Here is an 18,385-nt window from a genome sequence, read left to right as displayed (position 1 = left end):
ACTCATACGCCGCAAAATCGCCTGAGTTTTTGCTACATTAACTTTTTAACAAATGTACACTGTATATGTTAAATTTATATTACAGACTATATATACGACTGATTTTTGTTAAAATTTTCACTCTTCTCTTCTCTTTTGAATCTCCTAAAATTAATTTATCTTATTCTCTCTAACATATGTTGAGCTTAAACAGCTTCAATCTCTAACTTGCCAACACTCGTCACGCCTCACCGGGGTTGTTGCGCTACGGTGTTCGTAATCCTGCTGGACCATATGATTTTTTTACCTAATCTTTTGAAAATATTTGTTTGGCTTAACCGTTAAAATTTGTCTTTTATCGTCTATCATTTTCCCAATACTGAGCGTTTGACGCAAATCGTTGATGATTTAATCTGTTTTCATTAAACTAAATCGACGGATTATTTTACAGGACCGTAATAGTTGTGTTGGACTGTAATAGCCATGAGGACATCAATTTGCCATCTCCGCATATTCACAATTCTGTAGAATGCCTTTGGGTTGTTCGGTTGACGATTTCTCATTCTAAATAGTTTTGAATTCACAATGGTACCCCGGTTTTTCCTATGCGAGAAAAGATCGGAAAATACTATTTGAATGGCTCTGTTTATAGTTGTAGATTTGTCTGAGCAGCATCTGAGTTTAATTTAGAATGTGTAACTTGTCGCTAGCAATTACTTTTTGACCCTGGACTGGTTTGGGCAGTTGAACTCTAGGAACTTTAACGAGGCTTGTTCTAGAAAATGGCCTAAGATCTATTTCTTTTAATTTCACATCCAGTATTATCGTTTTTCTGCCTCTCTTAGCTGGTTTCTTCAGTTTTGTCTCCTGAGTTTTCTCTTCCCTACTTACCTTGCTCTCGATTGGTTGCAATCGGTTGCTCTATTTGGCCGTTGCTTTTGGTTCTTTCCTTTAAATGCATGAACTAGATGAGACAGATTTCATCTATGAGTAAATTCTCCGTTGGCTCCATTATGCATTTTTAGATGTATGGCGAGTGTCTTGAGTAAGTAATAATTTTATCCCAAATTTAAAAAACTGTGTAGTAGTTACGATGCTGTAAATTTTCTAGTGATTTGCTCCCGCTCAGTTACGGTTTTCTGGCAATCTAATAATATGCAACCTTAAGCGCAGATTTTCGAACACTTGTTTATATGCTAGCAATCTTTCGAGTGCTTTTTTCTTGGCATAGTCTATACATATAAATCCTATTGGAAACTACGATTTTGCACGTTTTCTATGAAAGCATCCTCAATAAGGGTTTTTTAATCACTTGAAGGTCATATTTCTTAGAATGTCCAAATAAAACAGCGTGCAATGTCGAATTGTTCTTAGGACTCCTTGTGTTTTTTTCTGAACATGAAATTAAATCTAATGAAAGTAAAACTTTTTTCTCTTCACAAAAACGATCTCAAATTCGTTCACTTACTCACGATCGCGCTTTGATTTTTTTGCAAGGTGCTGCCGATATTGTCCAGATATACTCTCTCTCTCTCTCTCTCTTTTCATGATAATATCAGGTACAACCATTTATATATGGCCGGATTAATGTTAATAAATAAATGGTGGTATCCGATTGAAAATTGATTACTGCGCATGCACGTACCATAATTGATAAACTGAACTAGAATATTACAACAAGAAAAATTATCCCAACAATTAAATCAGATCATTTAGCGCAAATGATGCGGAAAAGTGGCAAAACTTTTTTTCGTGGCTTTAAATAAGCTTCAACTTTTCAGATAATTTTATTTTGCAATAGATGGCTTAACTTATTCTTGAGACAGGATGAACATAGATTGAAATCTAGCAACCGAATTGGCAAATTTAGAGCTGATATTTCAAAATGGTTGTGGGCATAGTTAAAAACTTAGCTTGAAAAAACAACATTTTGCAACTACTGATGAGTTTGCATGATTATTGTGTTTCGCAATCAATGTGTTTCTAGGATAAAAACTGTTAAAAAGAGATGAAAAAATATCGCAATTAGAAATTGGTTTGAACCCAACTGAAAAATGGAAAAAGCACATTGACATGCTCGGAGTTTTATACGGCAGAATTGGTCATAATTAACTGCATTTATATCAACGTTTCGCTGGCTTAAAGAAGCAAAATTTCTCTTTCTTAAGAACTACTTCAGGTTATTTAACGTATTCGGTGTTTTCTTTTCAGAACATTTTGATAAGTCAACAATGTTTACATTACCTATCTGGGTAATTTCTACCTTTATAGCTTCAATTCATTCTATTAAAGTTTATAAAAGAACTGGTGGCTGTTCTTGTCATGAAATCTAGTGCAAAAGTTAATGGAAGTGAAAGTTAATTTATGAAGACTTTGGGTATATATTTGAAAACGTCGTTCTGTTGCTGATTGGCGACCTAAGCTGTGCTCTGTCAAAAGTTGATATCAATTGAAAAATTATAAAAGGCTCATCAAAAGTGTTCATCAGGCGAGGGATTTTTTGCTACTTTGATCTAAATTATCTATCATAAGTTTCTATTTTTTCAGTTTCGACGTAAAAAAGACTAATTATTAACTGCCAATCAACTTTTTCGGCTTTTCATTGTGTAATATAGTTTCATCTAGTCGACATTGCACGAAAACAAATAGCCGGTTTTTAGTTTAAAGAAATCAAAACTGATTTTCTTTCAGACCAACGCAATGTTTCGGTTTTATCTTATTGGCTGCTTCTCATAAAAATCTAATGCTTAGAAACTACCTGTTGTTTTGGTAAGTTTCTTAAGACAGCCGAAAAATTACTGATCTCTATTTTCCATAAACAAGAATTTCTAGATTTTTCAGTCTGGATCATTTTTTACAAACCAAAACAGACATTAGTTGTAGCAAACATTTGTAACTGTAGGACTTCAAAATTAACAATTAAGTTAGAAATTTTCAACAATTTTCAACAATAGTGATGAAATAATTTTTTTACGCGACGCACTTATGGAACAAAAAAATAATTTTTTTTATTGTGTGAGAATTTCACGCAACGAACTTGATAATTTCTCACAGTTCAGGCATTGGATTGTCGAAAAGGTCTCAAAAGACAAAAAATTCAGCAGAAATCTGTTTTTGGATATGTTTTTAATAACAACTGTTTCCAAGACTCAACCATGACAACCATGAGGCCATGACAAGTTAATACGCAGAATCTATCTAAACTGCTTTATTAAAATTGAGGTTACGCTCAAAACTTCCTTTCAGAATATATGATTAGAAGGTAAGTTTTTTTGCCCTCTCAACTTTTCGATGACCTCTTTTTTATTTGACGAGTTCTAGCTTTATGTGCGAACTCGTATTAGCGTTCCTCCTCAATCCTTAATTGAGTGTCCAGCGCACTCCATGCTTGATGTAAAAATGTTTTCAACTTCAATTTTTGCAATTATTCTTTTCTTTCGAAGGCGCGCAAAATTAACATTTTTCTCTTCAGTCCTGGCGCCTGACCGCCCCGCCCAGTTAGGATTAAATTCTGCAGAAAACAGTCAGAACGCCTATTTCTACTCTGCAAAACCCGATTGAGAAAATGAAAAATGTCTGTCTGCTTTCATTGCATCGAAGAATGTAAACAATCATCAATAAAAAGCAGTATTCTCAAGCGCGCGTCAACGTTAAATTATAATGCTTTTAGAGCTACTAACCGACTTTTCTAAAAACAATATTTGAGTACTTTTAGATGGAATTGTAATAGAAGTCTATTTTTTGTGAAATTTTCATCGAATTTTATCGAGATTATTTTATGTCAAATTCAATGAAAGGAGGCGGCGAACAAAATATTGACCGCGGACAAAATTTCCATGATGGTGGAATTATCAATTTCTAGCCTTGTTATGTGAACTTGAAAGGGGTGGGGGGGGGGGGGTGATACGGGATAACAACAATATAGGCAAGAAATGTCATTTTTAATTTTTCTCGCCGTTGAAGTGAAAACCGTTTGAAGTGAAATCAAATTTGATAGAACTGACAAAGACATAAGGCACCTTGACATTTTAGACAGAACTTGAATATTTTAGACCTGTGTTTATTAACTATTTCATGCATAAATTGTATACTTCTATATTTAAGATCTTATTCGGGATTCGAAGGTCTTGGCAAGATTTCTCATCTTTTGTCATGCATATTATCAGAGCTATCAACCTCCCGTTCACTGAAGATCACACTCTGCTTCATTCGCAAATGTAGGATTTTTAAGCAATGACCCCACATCTCAAAAATACGCAGAAAAAAGAGCGGGAGCCAAATCTTGGCAAAATAATGGTTGAACTATGGACGACAACTTTGTTCAAAAAAAATCACTAGCTCTCCTCCACACATTCACCATCCCCCATCCCCCCCCCAAAAAAAAAGAAATGAATGAGAACCTGGCTAAAAATCATGCGCCTCTGTTACGTACCTGCGCCAATCTTAAATGTTTCGGTTGAAAAAGGAAAGGGCATATTAAACAGATATAAACTGTTCGCCGTATCTAGGAGGATAATATCATGGACATATTGTTTTTTTTTATTTATAACCATGATACCTAGAAACGCAATTTATTTCCATCAGACGCTTTATTGAGCGACAATTTTTCAAAACAAAGAAAAATTGCTCAGCGTTTAGGCACAATCATAATACGTTCTGGTAGTTCACATCATAGCTTTGTTTACCATCATAAAATTGTTTGTTGTCCTTGCTTCTCAGAACCAATAAAATCTATTTTTTATTAAGATCATGTTTTCAAATATTATTGTTATATTTATTATCGAAATACCTATTTTTATATAGTTTATTAAACTCTGTGTGTTTGGATAAAAGAAAATTACTAATAAATTCAATAGAAAATCAAAATAGCAAATTCGAACAGTACGTATATCGGACAATTGTCCTTATTTTTCCTTATACCTGGAACGCAGGATTATTATTATTTTTTTAATCTATAAAATGTAAATTAAAATTTTCATAACAATAACAAAAAATTTGGTTAAACGTTTACGTTATCAGAATCACTTTATAAACATATAAATAGTTTGGTCCCTAGATTACCAGTAGAATTTACTTCTAAAGCCTTGCACTTGCTTATCTATTGGAACACGTTCATGTAATTTGATCATATCTCTAATTAATTTCTCTTTAAATTTATTTTTTCTTCTTTCCGGATTTCTATTGACACAAATCTTCTGGAAAAAACTTGAGAGATTTTCTCTCATCGCATATTTTCCCAAAAATTTGAACGCCTTTTTTCGGATACTTGACTGCTTTCTTTATAAATTCTTCACTAAATCAAAATAAATTGAGAAGGGAAGTTTTTTTCTAAATGAAAAGCTCTGCGGGTAAAATTTTATCTCTCATTGGCAGATCATTTAAGCTATAATCTGTACTTTTTACTAAACTCATAAAACTGTACTTTTTACAAACCTCATAAATCGTTCAAATTTTAGATGGTGGCTTAACTTAATGGTGTCTCCAAAAAACTCTTTTTCCTCAGATATTTTTGAAACCGATGTATGACATCCGCAGTTTTTCGTTTATTGATAATATGTTCAATCTAATTTATTGTTTTTGTGACTGGCTACAATCGTAAATCTATCTTTTAAGATGCTTAAAAAATTATCAATTTATTTTATTCACAATTGCAATGAACGGTAAACTTTAGTAGTTTTCAATGGCTTTTGAGTTGTGGATTTAGTACTGAAAAAACAACGAGCCATAACTTGTCAGAAAATTAATTTTTTTACAACTTACTTGATGTACAAACAGTACAACTAAAATCAGCTTATACTAAACTATACAACTTCAAATTGAGCTTGTTATTTTTCACTGAAAGTTATCAAAATTCATTTTGCAGGTTCTTTTTGAAAGTCCAATTGTTTACTGCAAATCATAATATCATTCTACATTCCTTGGCTTACTTTTGTAGTAACCAATATAAACTGTCAAAATAAATTGTGCTCAATAACTGGATTGAATTTTTCCTTTATTCTTTTATCTTCTTAAGATATATAAAACAACCATTGATAGTGGCCTTTGCGCTTAATACTTGCCTGATAATTTACCATTATCAAGACCCGTATAAAAAATGGCAATATTTCAAAATTTGTGTTAGCGGTAATTTTTTGAGAAAAACTGCAAAATATTCCCAACAGAAAAAGTTGAAATCTTATCGACAACTAAACTTGTTTGCCACATCGTAGAAAACTTCTCACCTAAACACTAACGTTGGAAAAATGTGACTTTATAGAGAAATCATTAAAAAAACATCGGTAAATAACATTGTTTAACAGTTTTATGATGCCCCAAATGGGCAAAAAAGGAAGTTTTTACCCCAGTAAAATAAAAACAAATTAACTTCTTTCTTTGAAAACTTTTAATTATTTCTCAACAATGAACATCGCAATTCCAATATAAACAAGTAGAAATTTTGAATAATAGTTTATGATGCAATTTTTACAATTTTGGCAGTAACAGTGGGAATGAATCGCCGAGATCTTTCATTGCAAAAAATAAAAACTGGAGCCGTACTTTGTTAAACGTCCCTCTGGAAATGTAAATACGGAATCCTGATTTACCATTTTTTATCTATTGCGATCTATTTCTTATTCTAAAAAGATCCGTGATATAGTATTTCATTCTGGTGCGATTTTAAGCTCAGAAAAGTTCGAAAATTCGATTACAACATTTTTACAGACAATTAACCTGATATACAGATTGATTTTTTGACTGCTAAGAAATGGTGCTAATGCCTTCTGCCTCCTAGCATGCATTTAGTATGAAGCTAGTATAAAATGGAATGAAATATTTATTGTAAAGTACTGAAGACGCATTCAAGGTACTGAAAACAATATTATTTTAAAAATGTTATCAAATTGGGAAATTTTTTGCTATTAATTTCAAAACGTGAACTCTGACTCAGAAGTTTTCATGAAACGAACAGACCGATGACTGCAGAAAACAACTGATGTGCACAACAAACAAGTTCCCTAGAATTCGAGTAATCCATAAAAATTTTTGTTCGTCGAATGAAAAATTGTAGGCAGTTCTACTTTAAAAAACTAAACTTCTAAAAAAAAACTCAAGCAAAACTCCAGTTTGATTGACGTCAAAATGGTTTAAATGACTTTTAAAAGTTCCACTTTAAAAGTTTTGTTAGTATCTATAGGTCGTTTTTAAATCGATATTTTGCAGATCTTTTTGAAAATTATTCCACAAAATCACCGGAGTTTACGAAAAATGCCATTTTTTGAAGGTTATTCATTGCGTTTGTTGCGATTTTTGTTCCGAACCACTTCAGTGGGGGAGGAACTGCATGCTGAACTGAGTCTTTGTGTTCAGACAATTGTTGCCGATCAATATATTCACCGTACTGGGTGGTGAGAGCAACAATTAGAAAGCTTCTCAAGCGTAGAACCTCAATTTAAATTTTTATTTACAATTTTGCTCTATCCGATCATTTACGAAGGTTCAACGTTGTGTAAACTTTAGCCTAATTTCCGTTGTTTAGTTCACCTGTATCGTAATTCGAAATTTTTGCTTAAATTTTAATCAATTTATACTAAAAATATGATAAAATTTGTTATGATAGTTTCATTGGTTTGGCGTTTAAAGATAGAATTTTGGTGAATTGTTTGTTTGAAGCGCATTTTCGGCTACATTTTTAGCTAAATTTCTGACAAAATAGCCCTTTTTCCCGCAAAAATGGTATCGAATATGCTTATTCGGCCCACTTTTTCCAATTTTACCCGTAATGCAGACATAAAAACTGCTGTCACTGGCAAAAGTTACTCTGATATTGCCTTTGTTTCCCCACACCCGAAGAAAATTTTCTGGAAAAAAACATTTTAGCAACGTTTGACTAATTGAAACCGATCGTTATAAAAGAAATACATAATTTTTTTACAACAATGTGCCAAAAAAACGATCACTAAAAGTTTTAGAACAGCCACGCAGTAATAGCAAGGCCCGTTTTTGTCTCATGGTTGATTTTTGGAAAGAAGAGGTTCGGATAGATTTTTGGGACTGTCTTTTTCAACATATCTTTTTCAAGTTTTTCATCTCAATTACAAGCAAGTCTGTTTTAATTTAAAAACTCATATTGGAGCACAGAAAAGAACTTAGAAAACATCTTAGAGCTTAGAAACTTAACTTATGTTAATAACCTCAGAAAGAAAACAAACTTACCAGTTTTACAACGACAACTGCAGCTAAGATTTTAGAAAACGATTGTAAATCAGTTTAGATCTGTATGTTTGTCAAATATAGCAATTTATCTACTAATATTGAATGGGAAATGCAACTTTGTGAACGATCTCAAGTGAACTAAATTTTTGCATGTAATACTGAATTAACCCCCACTCATACGCCCCAAAATCGCATGGTTTTTGATACATTAACCTTTTAACAAATATACACTGTAAATGTTATATTTATATTTTAGACTGCATATACGACTGTTTTTTGTTAAAATCTTCACTCTTTTCTTCTCTTTTGAATCTCCTAAAATTATTTCTTACTATCTCAAATATCGTTTGAGCTTAAACAGCTTCAATCTCAAATTTGCCAAATGTCGTCCCGCCTCATCGGTGTTGTTGCGCTACAGTGTTCGTAATCCTGCTAACAGGTTATGGGCGCAGCCATCAGAACGTTGATACGCTAATAGAGGAGTTTTTGCCAAGATTGCAGTGTCGGTGTTGGCAGTTTTAGCTTTTCTAGATAAACGAGAGTTTTAACATATAAAAGTTGGGATTTCCCTCGTAAATAAAAGCTAAATTAAAATTTGTGAAAGAAAAGTTGAAGTTTAAACTTCATAATGAAACCATCAAACAATAGTTTGGAGTGGATGACGTTTAGTGGGTTGGCTGAGGACTACCCAACGTGGAGCACTCGTTTCTCTGCTTTTGCACAAACCAAGGGCCTCTGAGGAAACGCTCACAGACACAGTTGAGCTACCTGACAGGCCAGCACCACTGAGGGAAGATGCCAATGATGCTCAAACGCGAGAACACGAGACACACATTCAAGCTAGAGCTACAGCTGTACAAGAAGATGAGAGCCACAAAAATCAGATCTGGTGATAACTGGAGATGACACTAGACACCAGTAGCCTCATGCTCACTCTGCATGACTGTGTGAACAGCAAGGGTCTCGGAGATGGTCAGAAAGCGTGGCGAATTCTCCAGCAACGCTTCAGAAGCGACGAGACAACAATAGTCATAGGTCTGATGAGACAGTTTACCAAACTTCAACTTTAAGAAGACGAAGCCATCCACCAGTACTTCATCGGAGCGCAAGAACTTGTCGCTCACTTGCGTCATGCTGATGAGGAGTTCTCTGAGACAATGTTTAATGCAATGTTATTGAACGGCCTTCCACAACGATACAATCATTTTGTGGTGCAGGAGAGCTTCAATCCTGCAGAGAATTTGTGGAACTGAGGAAGCGTCTCACCAACTTCGAAGAGAGCCGCAGACAGAGAGATGATGTAGAGAAGGATCAGCACAATGCCATGTCAGCAAATAATAAGTCTCATCAGATTTGTATACGCTATTCATTCAAAACACTCCTAAGAAGACTTTTTCTAAGCCTTTAGTTCCAAAAGCCCTAGATTGTGTTTTATATGTAACAAACTTGGATGTTTAGCAGCTAGTTGCTACAAAAAGGACAACGCAAATTTTAGCATACGCAAGTCTAAAGGCCACCTGGAAAGTGCATGTAAACATCATCAAAAAATTCCTCATAAAGGATTAGCATCTAATTCAAGCGCTGACAGCTCATTTGAAGTTTCAAAAACTGATTTAGTAATAGATTCAAGCAGTACTGCTCTCATGATGATAGATAAAACTTGGTTTAAAAATTGTCAAAAACTAGAAACCACGGTTAACAATCCGGTTGGAGGGAAAACAAAAGTTGAAGGGATAGGAGATATAGATGTAGAAGCACAAGACAATAAAAGTGTGCTACATAAGTTGACTTTTGAAAAACTTCTGCATGTACCAGATTACAAAACAAATTTAATTTCGGTTTCAAGTTTAGTTCAGACGCAACACGAAATATTTCACGCAAAAGCTAAGTAAGTGCTAAAACTCAGAAGCAAACAAAGCTTGACTGATAAGAAGAGGCAAATTGTTCTTCTTACCATAGCGAAAAGAAAATAAGCACCACTTTTCAAACTTAAGTGGGGGCACTTGTCAAGCAAAAATTTGGCACAAAAGACTTGGACATTTGAACTTTAGAGATGTAGCAAGTACAACATAAGAAGCTTCCCAAGCTCCAGATTGTTGTGAAACTTGTGCTTTGGAAAAATTTTGAAAAAGCCTGTTCCAAAAGTGAGCGATATGAAAGCAACTCAAAAGCTAGAAAGAGTTTAATCTGACGTTATTGGATCAGTGAGTCTATCAAGTATAGGTGGCAACAGATATTCAATTAGTTTCATAGATTAATTAAGTGGCTACGCAGAAGTAAAATTTATGTCTTGCAAAACGCAAGCATTGCAAACTTTCGAAGACTATGTTGCACAAAATGGCCGACCAAAAATTTTACGAATGGATAATGGGACAGAATTCAAAAACAAAGCCTTTAAAAAATTTTGCATAAGCAAAGATATAGCTCTTATATTCACAGTTCTTGAAACAATCGAGCAAAATGGTTCTGCAGAACGTTTCAATAGAACAGTAGTAGAGGCTGCAAGATGCCTTCTAATAGAATCAAAATTGCCAAAAAGCTATTGGGTTCGAGCTGTAGATACTGCTTGGACTAGAAACTAGAAATTTAGTTGTCGGAGAAAAAAAATCCAAGTTCAGCATTCGAAAAAATAGTGGTAGAAAACCGAGAAACAACCATCCAAAAACATTTGTTTGTGCAGCCTAATCAAAAATCGTGATTCCAGTAAAAAATCGAAGTTTGATCCAAAAGCAACGAAGTGCCTGATCATTGGTTACTCTGATAACACAACAGCTCATTTGTTACAAAACATTAAAACGGGGCAAAGTTTCACTTCTAGAAACGTTAGGTTCAATGAAAAAATCTGAACCTAACGTCTATATCTTCGGTTTTCATAATGAAACCGAAGATATAGAAGACAGCTTTCTAGACTTAGACGAAGTAAGAGAAGAACTTCAGGATACAAGCACCTCAAGTGAGTAAAGTTCAGTGGTTGAATTAACTGAAACAAAGAGCGTCCAAGAAAGTGAAAACAATACAGAAACTGAAGTTGAACAAGAGACTAAACGAGAAAAATCAGGTCATAGCGTCAAACCAAAATCAAAAATTAAGGTACAGTTTAATCCAAAAGTCGCAGTGAAAAATATAGAAAGAAAGCCTTCAAAAATTCCAGTACCTGTCAACAACTCGCAACAGAAAAAAGTAAAACCACCCTCAAGACTGCAAATGATAGGTAAACTAGGTCAAATAACAATTCCTTCAGGAGACCTAAAGACTTTCCAACTTTGGTCAGAGTACAATGAAATGAAAAGATTGAGAAAGGAAGCAGCTCAAGATAGAAAACTTAAGCGAAGTGATAGATCTAGAGCACCTCCGGAACGCTCTGGTAAAAGCTACTCTCATGCTGTTTAAAACACATTAACAAAAAATTTCATCGAACCTAAATATTTCAAAAACGCTATTAATTCGGAACAAAAAGACAAATGGCTTAAAGCAATGAAAACAGAGATAGAAAATTTATATGAAACAGAATTTTGGGAATTTATTCCAAAAGAAAAAGGACAACATATTATTCCTGGCCGATGGGTTTACAAATTTAAACATGACTCAAACGGAAATATCGATAAGTTTAAAGCTCGTTTTGTAGCAAAAGGTTTTAAACAAATTGAGGGAATGGAATATTCTGATACTTTTGATCCCACAAGCAAACCTGAAACAGTTAAAATTCTACTAGCTTTATCAGCTATTGAAAGCTTCATTTTAAAAGAAATGGATATAAAAGCAGCTTATTTGCATCCGAAAATAGACAAAAAAGTCTATCTAGAGCAACCAAAAGATTTTGAAAAGTTAGACAGCAATGGCAACAAGTTTTTTTGGAAGCTTAAAAAACCAATATTTGGACTGAAGCAAGCAGCCAAAAATTGGTATCGGGAGCTTTCAAATTTTCTAATTCAGCAAGGTTTTGAGAGAAGTAAACAAGATTACTGCCTTTTTCTTAAAAAAAACAAAGCAGATGACAAACTGTATGTTCTAACCTGGTTTGATGACTTAGTCATAGCAAGAAATAGTCAAACAGAGATCAACAAATTGAAAAAATCATTAGAATCAAAGTTCAAACTGTACGACAGAGGAGACCTTGAATTGTTTCTTGGAATGTGAATTCTAAAAACAGAAAAAAGAATAACTTTAAATCAAGAAAAGTACACTCAAAACAATTTAGAACAGTTCAATATGCAAAACTGCAAACCAAGCAGAACACCGGCGGAAAATAACCTAATACTTGAAGTAGCTCAAGATGATTCAGTGAAAGTAGATTCACATGAGTTTAGAAGTCTACTAGGTTCATTACTTTACTTAGCTAGGCAAACTAGACCAGATATCATGTGGATCGCAAATGTCTTATCACACTTCATGAATGACCCAGCTGTTGTGCGTTTCGATGCTGGTAATTGTGTGTTGAAATACCTACGAAACACAATATCTCTTAGACTCGTTTTTCCATTTAACATCAACAACACTCTAGTTAGCGAAACAGATGCAGACTGGAGTGGGAACAAGAATGATAGAAGATCGACCACAGGATACTATTTCAAGCTGAGAGACAGTAGGGGATCTGTCAGTTGGCAAGTCAAGAAGCAACCGACAATATCACTCTCAGCATGTGAGGCAGAATAACAGGGTTTAGCTGCCGCGGTTCGAGAAGCCATCTTCTTGCGTGCTCTTCTTACAGAACTGGGGTACGCACAGTGTGAGCCCACCAACATAGGAGAGGACAACTAGAGTTGCATAAAGCTTGCAACTAACCCGGTGCTTCAAAAACGATCAAAGCACACCGACACAAAATATCATTTGATCCGCAAACGAGTTGATGACAACTCAATCAATTTGATCTAAACACCAGCAGATGAAATGGCAGCAGATCTCCTGACAAAAACTTAGTCACAGCAGAAAGTAGAACAATATTCAGAACAACTAATGGGCGGGTTCAGATTCTTACCTAGTGGCAACAATCTGAGTGGGGGTATTGGAGCATATAAAAAACTTAGAAAATATCTTAGAGGTTAGAAACTTAACTTATGTTATTAAACTCAGAAAGAAAACAAACTTACCAGATTTATAACGACAACTGCAGCTAAGATTTTAGAAAATGAATGTAAATCAGTTTAGATCTGTATTGTTGTCAAATATTGATATTTATCTATTAATATTGAATGGGAAATGCAACTTTGTGAACGATCTCAAGTGAACTAATTTTTTGCATGTAATAAAGAATTGACGGCCACTCATACGCCCCATAATCGCCTGATTTTTGATACATTAACCTTTTAACAAATGTGCTTTGTAAATGTCAAATTTAAATTTAGACTATATATACAACTGAGTTTTGTTAAAACTTTCAATTTTTCTTCTCTTTTGAATCTCCTAAAATTAATTCCTATTCTCTCAAATATCTTTTCAGCTTAAACAGCATCGATCTTAAATTTGCCAAAACTCGTCCCGCGTCATCGGGAATGTTGCGCTACAGTGTTTGTAATTCTGCAAACAACTCAATTAGTTGGAGGTCACAATTATGCTCAATTAAGGAACAAAAAAAAGAAACATTCTCCGGGTAATTTCGAGTAAATTTTTTTTTAATTAAGGCCTACACTAATTGTTTTTTTTTTAATTTTCTGATGAGTTTTTGATTTTTCCTGCTTTTTAGAGATTCTGTTGCAGTTTTACGAATGAGTGTAGTAATCAAATGTTTAATTCGTTACTGTGGGAGCAATTAAAGAAATGATCTTAATCTTTCAATTCGAACATAATGATTTTTGGTAAAATAACTCAAAGTGTGCAAAATAATCATTCATTTTTGATATATTGACATGTTGGTTAACTTTGCTATTTCGCTAAGATTTGAAAAAATATTTTTTGTTCTAGTGGGAAAGAAGCATGAGCAACACCAGTTTTAGTCTAGTTGCGGTACTTTTTTGTTCATAAATTTTCCGGATTGTAATGTCACACTGAGTTTTTTTAAAATTACTTTTTGTATTTTTTGTAAGTTTAGTTTGATTGATTTCAATCCAAACCACAGTTATTGGCAGATCAATTTTATGTGCAAACGAAAGCCAATGAACAAACATTTCAATTTCATCGGAAAGCACTCTGTTTCGAGGCTTCAACACAGTTTGCGTAAAAGTCTTTGAGAAATTGTGAGGTCTGCCTGTTTTGGTCGTTAACTTGTATTCTTTTCACTTAGTTTCACCAAAGACGCACCCAATTAGCTTAGCCGCAACAAGGTAAGCTAATTACCATTTGTTTTGAAATCTTACAGTTGTTACGTCTTGTTTTTAAAAAAGGATTCGGCCAACTTTTAGCGTACTCTTAGCAAAAGAAAGAGGTAACGTTCTTTTTCAAATGGAATGTAATGCGGTAATATTAGTGTTTTATTTTTAAAATAATGGTTTTCTATTCCATTTCTGAGGTTCATCATCATTAATGACGACAACTTAATGACAAGTCACATATCACAGTAATGGCGTTGAAATAGAGAACAATTGATTACATTCAGTTTTTTTGGTGAATGGATTATGTTTTTATGGGCTTTGATACTGTTTCCTCGCAACATTGAAATGAATTTTTGAATTTTGCCTGTATTGATTTTTTGTGTTCGTATGAAGTTCTGAATACTGACAGGTTTCAATAATTTTGTTTGAAGGTATCAGTGAAGCCATTAAATCAGTGATAGCTAACGGCTTTGATGTTTTTGAAATTAATTGTTCTCAAAAATTGCTAAGTTTGCACTTTTGTTTTCTATCTACTTATTCATTATTCTCAATGAAGACAGGTCACATTACTTTGGTTTAGTTTAATTTTTATGTGATGCTATTTTGACTTTTTCTTCAAAGTTTTTCTTAGGAAAAAAACAGACAATGGGTTTCCGTCGTAATTAATGCCTGTTTTTTTCTATTTTGTTGGTTTTCTTGTCTCTTACTCTCCTGAAGGATAGGAGTTATCTGCCCTACAAAGTGTTATTGTTTAATTTATATAGTGGTCAGAGCTTAAAGTGTTTATTTATATGGATACGCCAATTATTTTCGAAGTATAAGTGATTTTGTGAAAGTTTTCTGTCTAATCTTCATTTGGTGGAAAATTTGGTCAAAAAAGTGTTTGCGCGGGGTCAGAACATTATGTGCAAACGCACATTACCGAGCCTCCTTCTTTTTTTGTAAATCAATTAATATGTTTTTCCATCTGAGATCGTTCAACACTCAGGAAAAAGTTGTTTGAACAATCATACAAAATTAACTTTTGGAGGTTGAGATCATTTTTAATCATTCATTAATTTTCTGAGAACATCAAGATGAAATATTTAGTGTTTTAGAAATATTCAACAAATTTTGCCTATATCGGCCGTCTATTCTAGTGACAACTCTTGAAAGTGTTCTAAACACAACGCAGCTTTGACAAGAGCGCCAAAGTGGGAGGCTGTATAATAGCATACAGAAATATTCCCCCAGAGCTGTAATACCTATGATCAAAAAAGACATAAAACAACTTAAGCACTAAATCGGACATGATTTGATCTAATAGATAATTGCCGTGAATTAGCTTATTTGAGTGCCGATATTCTCTCTAAATTTCGTTTTGAAAACAATTCTGGCCATAGTATAAACCCCGCGTCTTTGTGATTTGAACATGTTTTCAATTTAGGAGCTGTAAACGGCGGAGTCTTATCACAACCAAGGCTTCAGGAGGCAAAATTTGAAGCAACTTTCAAACTGCTGTATTTGCGGGTGAATTACGATTTCGAACCCAATTTTTCTCGTCTTGACCGGCAAAACAAACTCCCAAAATTACCCGACTTCTGCAGAGCAGAGCTTAACTTTCTCCAATATTTGGCTGTGAGAATTTTGGTTGATGAAGGGAGTGAAAGTGAACACAATAAAGGAACTGAACAACTATTTTATTCTGGGAGTTTATTAATTTTCCAGCCATTGGCTCCAACCTGTGATTACTATTCCGCCATTCCTATCCAAAATTGGGATTAATCTGGACCAAATTTACACCCAACTTATAAATACTGTGTTGAAGTGAGAGACAACTATTGGTTGTTATTATTTTTATTATTACTAACTGAGACCAGTCCAAATCAGCTCCTTCAGTTTAGTGGGACTAGTTATAAGCTGTCATTTTGATCAAAAACTGTTTCAAATAGTAACCGGCTAGTTCAAATCTAACAAACATTTCATTTACAGACATTGAGTAATTAGTTCCGTTTGAAGTCTATTAGTTTTAAACTTTCTCTCAGTTATTTCGCTATTATTTTCATCTATTTATTATGTCCTGGAGCGGAATGTAAAATATCATGTGAGTATTTCAATTTTGTTCGATTTCAACCTGCTCGAGAGTTTCGTGTGGACATATTACATAAATTATCCTAAATTAGCCAAAGTGCTGAATTTTCGAAAGAGATAAAAGCAAAAGGATTGAGCTGAAGTAGCCAGTGTTTTGCAGAAGAATAACCAAAAATAAGCGCCTAATCAAGTTTAAGTCCGTTGGATAATGAATCGTAAATGGTTTGGAATTTCCCTTGTGAAGAAGATACGCAGATAACTTGTTGAAGTTTTGCCAGTATTTTTCTAAGCAATTTAAGAAGCTTCAAAAAGTCAAGTTAATGAGCGTATTTCGATATTTCTGTGCGGGGGGGGGGGGGTTACCAACAGTTGTGGGGGGGGGGGGGGGGGGGGGGTGGCGGGTTACCAGAAAAAACTGTGCGGTGTTCCTCCTTCAGTTTATATTGAATGTGTGGTGATGTGGTGCTGTGGCTGGAAGTCATAGAACCAGGCTAATTAGTTTGCTTCACTGACGCCAGTGTTGGTGGTGTTTCAAAAAAGACCCTAGCAATCGGTACGCCTGGGTGCCCTTTACCCACTGTTGTTCCTTGACCACAGTTCAGATGCTTTGTGAGATTTGCGTTACAAATCTTCTTTTGTTACCGGGAAAAAGTCATCAATTTCCTAACCATTGAATTGCATCTATAAAATCAACATTATGACTCAAAGAGTGTTTGAAAGTTATAGTTTTAATGCACGTGCCTCTTAGCACAAATTCAGTTCGTACCCATAACTTTTCAAGCACTTAAGAAGCAACGAAATTTTCATGAGGGAAATTGAGGAACAATTAAAGCGCTCTCTCAAAACTGCTTTTGGCCAAATCTGATGTTTTGACAGTTTTCATGTAGAGTGTCCAAAACTTATTCTAAAAAACAAGACTAAATATTAAACTAAAATTAGCAAAAAGTTTAAACATTTAAACATCAATAGCAACTCAAAAAAAGTCAACATCTAGCGGCCGAAACTGGTTCAACAAAATTGAAACCCTATGAGTCAATTTCCACCACTGGTGTGCTTTGGGAAAAATGCAAATCTTTGCAATAAATCCGTTCTACTTGGACCGTGCTCAAACATTGGAAGTTGAAACACTTAACTTTTTATAAATGTTTTTCAATCGATAGAATCTCAAGCCACTAAAAATTCCGTATAAAATTTCGCTAAAAAGTTTGCTTAGAAGTTTGCTTTCCTAGAAAAATATTTTGAAGTTTTGTTTCTTACAAAAATAAATGTGTTGATTCTCGAATAGCACGACAATCAAACTCATCCTTGGTAAAAATTTGTCCCATTTTAATGACATTAAAAGAAACAAAATAAAATTTGAACTGTTACCAAAATGATTAGAATAGCCGCGTACTGCATATTTTTATGAGAAGTGAATAGTATTTATTTGATTTGGTAAATTCTTTCCTCTAAGAGAAAAGATACGAATCTTCTTCCAAAAAGAATATTAATAATAATGAACGTTTTTCTAGACAAGCCAAAACCAAAAAATTCTTTTTGTGTTAGACTCAATTTACACTGAGGATACTTCTTACAAAGTTTGGTTCGATTGCAACAACTAAAGTCTGAAATAGACGCCCGCAAATTTGATTATAGTACGAAAATATTTTGAACGCACGAATATCTGATCATGAGCGAAGACAAATCTGCGAAGACATGATTGTCTAGCGAACTCACGAAGGTATGGACATGAATGCACGAATAGTATGATGATCGCAACAAAGTCTGGATATGAACGCGCTCTAAACAATTTTTTTCAGTTTTCGTCTCTTACATAAAATTATACGTCGATTCTCGAATAGCACAACAATCAAACTTATCCTTGGCAAAAATGTGTCTCATGTTAGTCACATTAGACA

General features: G+C 34.1%; 1 protein-coding gene across 4 annotated transcripts in view; it reads left to right on the top strand.

Annotated features, from left to right (window-relative positions):
• The window catches only part of LOC142351951 (sodium-dependent neutral amino acid transporter B(0)AT3-like), a 71,829-nt gene that overhangs the window by 11,348 nt on the left and 42,096 nt on the right, over positions 1-18,385 (top strand). The window contains exons 1-2 of one of the 4 annotated variants that reach the window (XM_075404233.1): positions 5,820-5,842; positions 15,844-16,500. The gene's annotated coding sequence lies outside the window, so the exon portion shown is untranslated. Of the gene's footprint in view, positions 1-5,819; positions 5,843-5,890; positions 5,911-6,188; positions 6,258-15,843; positions 16,501-18,385 lie in introns of those variants that run through there. The other 3 variants (XM_075404232.1, XM_075404234.1, XM_075404231.1) reach the window with 3 other exon arrangements.

The sequence above is a fragment of the Convolutriloba macropyga genome, chromosome 13, assembly GCF_964194025.1.
Source record: "Convolutriloba macropyga chromosome 13, txConMacr16.3, whole genome shotgun sequence".
Classification (NCBI taxonomy): domain Eukaryota; kingdom Metazoa; phylum Xenacoelomorpha; order Acoela; family Convolutidae; genus Convolutriloba; species Convolutriloba macropyga.
The sequence above is the reverse complement of the archived record's forward strand: the minus strand, read 5'-3'. Positions and strand labels throughout refer to the sequence as shown.